The sequence below is a fragment of the Lactuca saligna genome, chromosome 7 (assembly GCF_052625555.1).
Source record: "Lactuca saligna cultivar CGN05327 chromosome 7, ASM5262555v1, whole genome shotgun sequence".
NCBI lineage: Eukaryota > Viridiplantae > Streptophyta > Magnoliopsida > Asterales > Asteraceae > Lactuca > Lactuca saligna.
Window position 1 is genome coordinate 157,031,752 of NC_136423.1, and position 10,020 is coordinate 157,041,771.

The following is a 10,020-nucleotide window of genomic DNA, read 5'->3' on the forward strand; positions in this document are numbered from 1 at the left end:
GATATTATTCCGATACCCTTGATGTTATACTGTAACGTTTGAAGGATAGTTGTAGCTTATAAATGTATTAAAGTCCAGATGCTATCTTATAAACTATAGAAAACAATCTCAACCATGATGTCTCTAAAGCATAGAACCATGTTTACCAGGAAATTCACATGAGGTGCTAGTTGAATTGGAAGGAATGGGAGGTGGTGGAAAGGTACAACTAGAGGTAAGTTTCTGTGATTAAAAACATTAAATGCAACTGGTCATGGAAGCTCCATAAGTCAACAAATACCTACTTATACCAAAAAAAAATACTGACCTGATTGATCTAATTGTAAAAAGACATCATCGCCCTCACTAACTAGCTCTACTTAAGCCATGCTTGAAAGTGTATCAGGGACACTCCAGAAAGAAAGTTGCTTTTAGTTGAATTGGGATTTGAACCGGTTTAGTTGAAAGTTGCAGCCTCGTGTACATTTCCAATTTTAGTTGATTCTTCTATTTATTATATTAGCATATTATTTTTTAGAATTTTATTTGATCAGGTCACAAGAGTTATCGGAGCAGGGGTTCATTAGTCTTAAAGAATTATGAAAGGCAAGATGCAACTCTACTTAGTTGGAATTTGATGTTTATCATCTTTGTGTAGCATTACTTTGCATCAATATAGTATTAGGTTATATAGTTAGGGAAAACCTCTTTGTAACAATGTACAATTAGATCCATTTAATATCAATTTATTACAATTTTTTTACATGATATTGGATGAAATTGATTGTTTTAGTATATATTTGTTTACAAAATTTTGTATTATGCGTAAATGAGTATCGTAAAGATGCATCGTAAATGCATATCGTAAATGGTTAAAGAGGTTTATGACACGCAAATGCGTGACATCTTCATTTATGACAGGGGCTTCCTTGATACACATTGCATGTCATAAACACGCGCGTCGTAAGGTTACGACACGCAAGTTCCTGTCGTATTCCTTTAGAACAGGGCCTTCCTTAATACGCATCGCGTGTCATAATTGTGCGTCGTATATGCGTGTCGTCTATAGACGACGCGCAAAAGCGCGTCGTCTCTCTTTATGACAGGGCCTTCCTTGACGCGCATTTGCGCATCATCTGAGCGTTTTACGATGCGGAATGAGCGTCGTAAAAGGCTGTTTTTCTAGTAGTGCCTTGTGAACACATTCAGATATCATAAAAGATGTGATATCATAAACTTTATGGAGTTCATGTACATATGGGGAGTTTATACCCTTCGTTAGTTAACTACCAACTTGTATCACATATGGGGAGTTCTTACCCCTTACCGGTTCACAACCAAATCGTTACTAACCACGAGAGCGCTAATCTTATTATGGTCGATTGCGAGTTTATACCCCTCGAAAAGTAGTGTTTTATTCATCCCATTATGGGACATGTCCAAAAACTTCCATAACCATGAATGCATTAATTCATAACATAAAACATCAAACTCAACTCATGATTAAATCAACATCAATCAATAAACATATGGAATGCATAAAACTTTCATGAGTAAACTTCTAGCAATGCCCCTTTACCTCAAAACACGTAAGAACATATAGGTTCAAATATTAAAAACACTAGACATTAAACATATTAATATAAGAAAATTTGGTTGGCTATGTACCCATTAAAATCCACATGTACTCACCTCTTGAGTTAGTAAAAACTAACTACAACCATTCTTCTCCAATTGGTTCCTCGTGATCAACTACCTTAAACTCCTACTCGGTCAATACATTAAGTTCTTATAAACATGACTCGTTCTTTAAAGAACTTAATTCCAAGCCATATTTACCAAAATCATTCATTTGTTATAATACAAATTTCTTATCTCAACTTTTTGTGATAAAATTTATTAAACTCCATAAATACCTTATTTATAGATCTTAAATCATCGAGATATAAGCTCAATATCCTTTCACCATAAAATCACCCAATTAGGGTTTAAACTTAGCATATTCAAATTCGTGATTTCCACTATGGATTTATCATAGTAAGGTGAAAAATCTTGATTGAAACACTTACTATTACTTTATAATAACATGTGAAGAAATTTATCATAATTTCTATTAAAACTTCTTCCAATTTCATCATCGAAGAGCACATGAATTGAGAGGGGGAAGAAATATACTTTGATTCCACTAGTAGAAGTTAAGTGGCTTGATCAATCTCAACTGAGCGTGACACATTGGTACGTTTCGCGTAAACCCTCAAATTACACGTCGTGTTAACATAGTACATTACCCATTCCTACAATAGAAATATAGTTTACCATGTTACATCAACATAGCCTCAATGCATCTCATACCTCTATATCTACGTATCGTGTAAACTGCATTTTAGTTTATTCCTTTTGCTTCAAATGCCCAATTTTCACTATTTTGTTCTATCTTTGCATTATCATATCTTCTTCATACATAGTCCTAAATTCATGAACTTTATATCCAAAATAAGATAGGAAAGAGCTTAAGAATTTCATTTAGATGCTTTTGAATAACTATTTATAGGTCTTAACCTAATAAGTAATGAAGTTGGCATTCAAAATTATCAAATTTCCCATTTTACCCTTTTAATCAAAATACACAATTCCCTTACGAATTTCACTTAATTCCAAATTGTAATTTGTCACAAAGGCTATTACAACTCGCATCAACACACTTAAAAAACTTAGGATTTCAAAAGTTCATATTATTCATGAATTGAACAAATTACTCTTACGAGCAATATGATATTTTAACAAACACAAATAAGGCTTACAACCCTATAACATGTAACACTGCTCGGTTGCGACTTCGGGGGCCGAGGGTAAAAGCATAATCTACCGATTCAGCCTTTTATAGGTCTCGGGCCTTATTCGAAAGGTTGTTGGGCTCGGGTGTGGATCTGGGAGCATAGGGTTTCTGTTGGGTATTTGAGATATTGAAACTGATATGACATATTTGGTTATTTTGGGAAGCCTTTTTAGGATTAATCTTTTTATGATTCCCTACGATGCCTTTATAGTAGAAGTTCTTAATCGAGCTCTTCTAAGGCATTAATTTTAATTAGGCATAGATTTTATATTTATGGTAGATATTTATTGTTCCCTATAAATAATCATTAGGTTTACTTTTGGTGTAAGCTTTTGAGCAGATTAGGGTTTTCTCGATACGTTCATCTCATAATCAATACAAGAAAAACTTTTATCAGATTACTTGCATATGGTGGTGATTGATTCTTGATTGTCCTTGATATTCCGCATTCGTCATCTCGGATTTATTCCTAACAAGTGGTATTAGAGCGGGTTCTTGTACATCTCAACGATTATTGCAAGAATAGATCTTGTTTATGGCGAAATTTCATCATGAATCTCACCTTGTTCTTCGAGTTTTGTAAGATTCTGAAAAGAAAAGGTCTAATATCTCATTTTTATTGAAAAATCTTATTCAGATCTGTTGTCTTCTACTCAATATTTCATCTGATTTGTTCTTGAATCGTGTCCTAGAAGAAATTTAGAAGAAAATTTTCGTGTTTACTTGAATTTTCGTGTTCAGATCCACTTTTTATCCATCTCAGATCTGTTTTCTCTTACTAAAAACCCTTTCAGATCCGTTTTTCTCTCTCTAGAATCGTATCAGATCCACTTTCTCTCTAACAAGTTCTGTCATTTGTTAAAGATCTAATGGGTAAACGAATTTATTGTTTGAATCCATTTTAGAACTTGGATTAAAGGTTTCTAAACCAATCTATGGTGTTAACAAAGTGACCATGTTTCATATCAGTGGTCGATCTATGTTGAATGATAATCCTGAGTTGTATAATCTTCTAGTTGATAAAAAAATATCTAGATACTCATCTGTTAATTATCGTGAGTTAAGCGAGAATGTGAGAATAGTAGAACAATTTCATATTATCTATGAACATTTAGATTGGGAATATAAACAGATGTTAAAGATAAAAAGGGATGAAAAACAAAAAGAAGAAATTATGTTGTTCTTTACGTTTCTAAAGAAAAAGTTGATGTGTTTTATACAAACAATCCTATGTGTGCGTGCAACCCTAGAGTTGGATCTATGTTATCACTATTAACTATACAACATTCTGAACACTTAAAGAACCCTAAAAGGCTTCTAAGAATTTCAAAATCAACAAGGAAAGATGAAATACATACCTCTTGTTGTTATATTGTAATAACAACTAAATCTTGAATCTTCTTCTCATTGAAAGCAAGTACCACAAGTGTAGTACCTCTAATGGGTCACAAACACCAAGAGCAAATGGAGAGACAAGTGAGAGAGAGAGAGAGAGAGAGAGGAGAGGTATGAAATTCGGCCCTAGGAACCCTTGGGAAGGCATGGACGAATTTCATGTGCCAAAGGGTGTTTATATAGGTGTAGGGATTAGGGTTTCAGTCCTTATCCTTTATCTGGTTGCTTGACCACCAAGCAGCCCAAAAGATAACCCTAGAAACCTTATCATGGACGAATTCTAAGGCCTTATCACCTTGAATTCGTCCACCCTATCCCATAAGGCATCCATTGCCCTACTTTGCAACTATCACATAATTACAATTCAACCCCTCTAGTTTAATTAATTACTTTTGATCACATAATTAATTCTTAATTAATTATTAACCAATATTAGTTAAACAAATATGATTTCTCTTTTAATATATTATTGTCATAATATATTAATAAACTACAATTACCTATTTCTCTATTATTTCTCCAGTCTAGTTGCTTTGGTGAAGGCAACCCAAAAGGATCATGCACAATCGGGTCAAGTACCTACCAAATATGGTTACGGGCTTAGACACTAATCCAACAGTCTCCCACTTGGATAAGTCTAGTAACTATAATAGTAAGTACAACCTGATTAGCAATCGTAGCTCTCAAAGATGATATCAAACTTTGATCTTATCAGCAACCTGTCCTTTAGATAAGGGATCATATATTCCTCCATTCTAGATATCGTATAGACCTGAGACATGGATTGAAATCATTCTCTCAGTCTATATGTTGTTTCTCGATTTCCAATTTACGACGATTGACTAATCAAACAAATCAAATTAGCCCTAGCCCAACCGAGCATTTACGTTTGTCATCACTAAATCATCGAGGGGCCCATAAATATCGCTTTTATCCCACTTTGGGTAAAAGGAACGGATAAACTTTGACTCAATGCTCGCTTGCACTCACTCACCAAATCACACACAACAATATGTTTTATAACACCAAGTTACTGGTGCGTTTACATATTATCAATGTGTAACTGATTCGCAAGATACAACTCACACATCTCAGTTTCAAGAATACAAGATATTATCATCTCACCAATCGCTTGTGATAAAATTCATGAAGCAATCCAAGTGAACGTGGGTTTAATCCAATGCTCAAAATCATATTCATAAGCACTCATGAACGTTGTAGCAAACCTTTGCTACGTATAATACACTTTAGACAATCTACAAACCAATTCATGACAGTCTTCATTCATACCTACTTCCAACATATGAACGACTGTGGACCATTCGAATAATCCGATTATTCCAAAATAATTAATTATTCAGGAAGTCAAAACATGTAAAGTGAAACACAAGAATAATACTAATCCTATATGGTCCCAAACCTTTGAGTACAAATAAAACACCTTTTATTTATCACCATATCGATTACTCATTATTTGTTTTTTTGGTTAACTTATTACTTGAATTATTAGTATAATTGTCCCATGCTCTTAGCATGCACACAATGTTTACCTATGGTCCTTACTTTGTGAAATAGATTAAATGAACACATTTCCAATCAAAATCATTTCACAACTCCCAATCCTTATCACAAGTGTGAGAATGTCAAATTCTTGTCACTTATAGAATATGTTATATTCTAACGTTTTATACAATGATCCCTTCGTAATGTCACTGCACTAAAATCACATAGACTATTTCCAATGAAATTACAAAGTCCTCTATTGTAGATTGTTGCAAGACAATTCCATAGATACGAAGTCTCATATTCAAGGTACATTCCTTTGAATATCCTTCTACATAAAGGTTTCTAATCTAGTCATATAGATTCTTAACGTCCAATTCCCAATATGGAAACATTTCCACATTTTCCATATGACAACTCATTATCAAATCTTGTAATAATGTCAGTATGGTCCATCCACTACTATACTTCCAACTATTCACAAGCAACCAATCCTTGGTGAACATTAGATTGTCCTTTCATAAACCTAGTCATGTCTGGTTTTAGTCCTTTTTCCCTCTTAATGCTCTACGCATTTGGGAAATTTTAGAACAATTAATTATTACAACATATGCAATCGATCCTATACTCGAAGCGTATGGAACACAAAACATAATGTCTTACATAAAGGTGTGATACTTTATCAGTCTTTTGCCATAATATTTCTGTTTGGCATGTTCTCAAAAATCAAATTAAGAAAAGGGATTCCGTAATCATAATCGAATTTTGAGAATGCAATTCATATATTTGACTAAATTTGATTAAAATTTCTCGATCTAAGCTCTTAGATTTCGAAATGAAGTACAATATTCTCTCTCTTAATTATAGCAAAACAACTTTTCAACCCTTGAAACTTTGCAAATTTAAAACACTTGTTTTCTATAATTAATATTGGTAACTTGAAACTTATCATGCTCCCACTAACATGAAGATTATATTCATACCAGCATAACACTTATGCTCCCAATAGCTTTGACATGTATTCAGAAAATAGTTGAACTTCTAGAAAATAATGTATATTGAGTTTCTTAAGTTCATATTTCTAATACTAAGATGCTTCGATAAGACTTTATCTAAGCTTCTCAACCTCATACACATCTTCTTAGATAACTCACGTGTGAGTATAAACAATTCCAGAACTTATAGCAAAAAGTCTAAAATGTTCGGACCCATTTTCCATTTCCCACAATTTGACCTATGTAGAGGGATGTCGTAATCATAGTTGAATTTGAGAAACCCAAATTACATAATGCTATCTTCAAAATCTCTCTTAGTGAAAGCGTTTCCTCACAATCATTTTCATGAAGGAGAGAAGCCTTATAACACTTAGATTTTATTGTGTATGTGCCCTTACCCATGTGAATTTGTTATAACCATAATCACAAGATAATGTTAGTGACAAATCCAAACTCTCATGGACAGAACATGTTCATTCTTAATTTCTTGCCATTAAGGGTCCCACCATTGCTTCCAGGTTATTTTGCAGCCCACCCCATCATTTCAATGTACTTTCCATTAAACAAGGTGCCTTTCCCCTATACAATCCATTGAGAACTCATAAAACTCACATGCATAGTTAACCAAACTGGAATGGCACAAAAACAAAAAACTGTCAACACGATAGGTAAGAAACCTCAAGTCGTGTGCTAGTGTTTAATAATAGGTTTACTCTTGATTAGTTTTTGAACCTATTCAAGATCATTTAGACTCCCACTGACCTCTTGACATATAATATTCTCTTGTCAAAAAACATTCTTTGACAAAACAAATATTCAAGAGTTAGTGTGTGTCTTTATCAAGACAAAACCTACACACAATTTGGTACTAGTTGGTCTTTGATTTCTTCAAGACATCACAACTTCAAATGTCTAGGAATAAGAAAACTTTCTCTATTCCACATTAAGGTTTCATAAACCTACATAAGATGTGCGACTTGATCTCACAATCTTAACTTTATTATTCGATATTGGAACGAAGTATGATTCATCTCAAGGTCTTAACCACTATGGCAATTCTTGATCCCTCTTCTTAGCCAAACTAGTGCACTAAGTTGTCCTTAGAGGATGAATTGTAATATGGTTCTTTACAATTTACCAAGACGATCATAAAACTTGATACATAGGCACTCTCCCTTCTTCTTAGATTGGAGAAACTTCTTATATTTCTGCCTAATTGATTCTTCTTATTCGTTCTGCTATTATTCAGACCTTTCAATAATTCAGAATTATACTTAATCTTGTAAGCATAACCATATTTACTATGCTTTTAGTAAATCATGACAAAAAATATTGTTTTTATTTGTGGTGGACTTGACTAGTGCACAACATTGTGTACCACCTCTCCTAGTCCTTCACTTGACTCTTTGTCAAGGAATTAGCCTTAAAATTTCTAAGTACCAAGCTTCCATACATCATGTGAATCAAATCGTATGATTCCAAGCTTCTGTCCAATTGAAGCTTGGGTGATAGGAATCTTTCCTTACTAAGAAAATTTAATACTTCCATAAATAATTTATCTAAGAATTACATCCACTTGTTGTAGAAATACGCAAACATTAATTTTTTTTTATAACGATTCCATTGCAAGGATATAAGTAAATAAATAAGTCAAACCAAAATTTATTTTATTCATAAAAGCAGTTGAAAAGTTGTCCTTGCAATCAAAATCAAATAAAAAACTATGTAACCAAAAATTCCTAACAAATCTATCATAACTTTCTGAGCTCAAATTCTGATCTTCGAATCCATACGATCGTAATCTATTTCTTCGCGATCAGACTTATCTTGCTTATTCCATCAAGCTTCCTCTCCTTTCTTTGATCCTGCAAAACATCCAACTGTAATCTTATCACATCATGTATCCAGAATCAATGAATAGGAACTCAAATAAAGTTAGATGGTGGATTTTTTTAAAACCTGAAGTAGAGCCATACTTCTTGACTCTCCCATCTCTTAAATTCTTCAGGTCCTCTAGGTAGCTTCGTATCCAATGCCCCTTCTCTTGGCAGTAGAAATAGGTGGGTTCTTCTGGAATGTCAACGGAAGCATGGTTGGTTGAATTACCAAACAAATATGCTCCATTACTTTGCCAACTCATTTCTGATTCAGCAGCAATAAGCATGTAAGTTAAGTCAATGAGGGTCGTGTCAAGATCCATCATACAATACTCTCTTTTGAACTTATTATATGATGCAGGGAGTGACTGAGGAACCCAGTCCACAGCAAACTTCTTGGGGAAACACGCACCCAACATAATCAACCTATCGATGTGTGTTTTCATCCCTAGGATGTGAGCACACACGGGTTTACCATCTTCATGTTTCATCGCCAATAGGGCTTCGGTGATCTTGAACCTTTCAAGTCTTTGGTCTTGTGGGTCAGGGAGAACAACAGGAGGAGAAGGAGGAGGAGGAGGAAGTGAAATCAATCTAGTCCACATTGATCCTTCACTTTGGAAGAAGCTTTCACTTTCAATAGGAACACCTTTTCCTTGGGATTCGGGAAGACCATGGTTAGAATCAGACATCTACAAAACAGGAGAAATTTCAAGTTAGTTGAATGAATCCTTAATGAAACACCCAAATGATACATTAAGGCTAGGATCCAACACAACATCCTACAAATTGGAAGAGGGATGCCGTAATCCAACTTGCAGAACATTTTAAGGTAAGTGAATGACGATTCACTAATTTTCCACCATGAAAAATGAAAGGAAATTTAGGTTTTAGATGTATTGAAAACTCCTAGATCTTTTTAAATTCGTTGAACTTTTCAATGGCATGTTTAAATCTCAATATGCCCCTCGATTTGTGACTGGGATGACGAGGATCACAAAACAGGATGTGAATAACCATGCAAATATACATGGTGCCCCCAATGTTACAGTCCCCTATTCGATGTGCTGGTTAACCACACACGCTCCATCGGACTATTACAAACATCGAGTCACCCTTTTCCACCTTTTCTTAGAACCCAATTAGTGTGCCAGTTAACCACACACGCTCCACTAACGTCTTAGCAAGGGTACAAAGTGTAATTTCATGGAATTGCATCAATTCACTTTTTCCTAAAGTAACTAAGATTAGGAATTTTGTACAACATTTAGCTAATTTATTTTTCATTAAACTTTTAATGAGGATAGGGTTTGCCCTATCATACCCGTTCGGCTAACGACCCTCCACCAATCAACGAAGCAGTGGGTGAGAGTGGACACCCATTAAACGGATATTTTATAGGCCATAACCTTATACCCCCTTTATAGATCGGCTT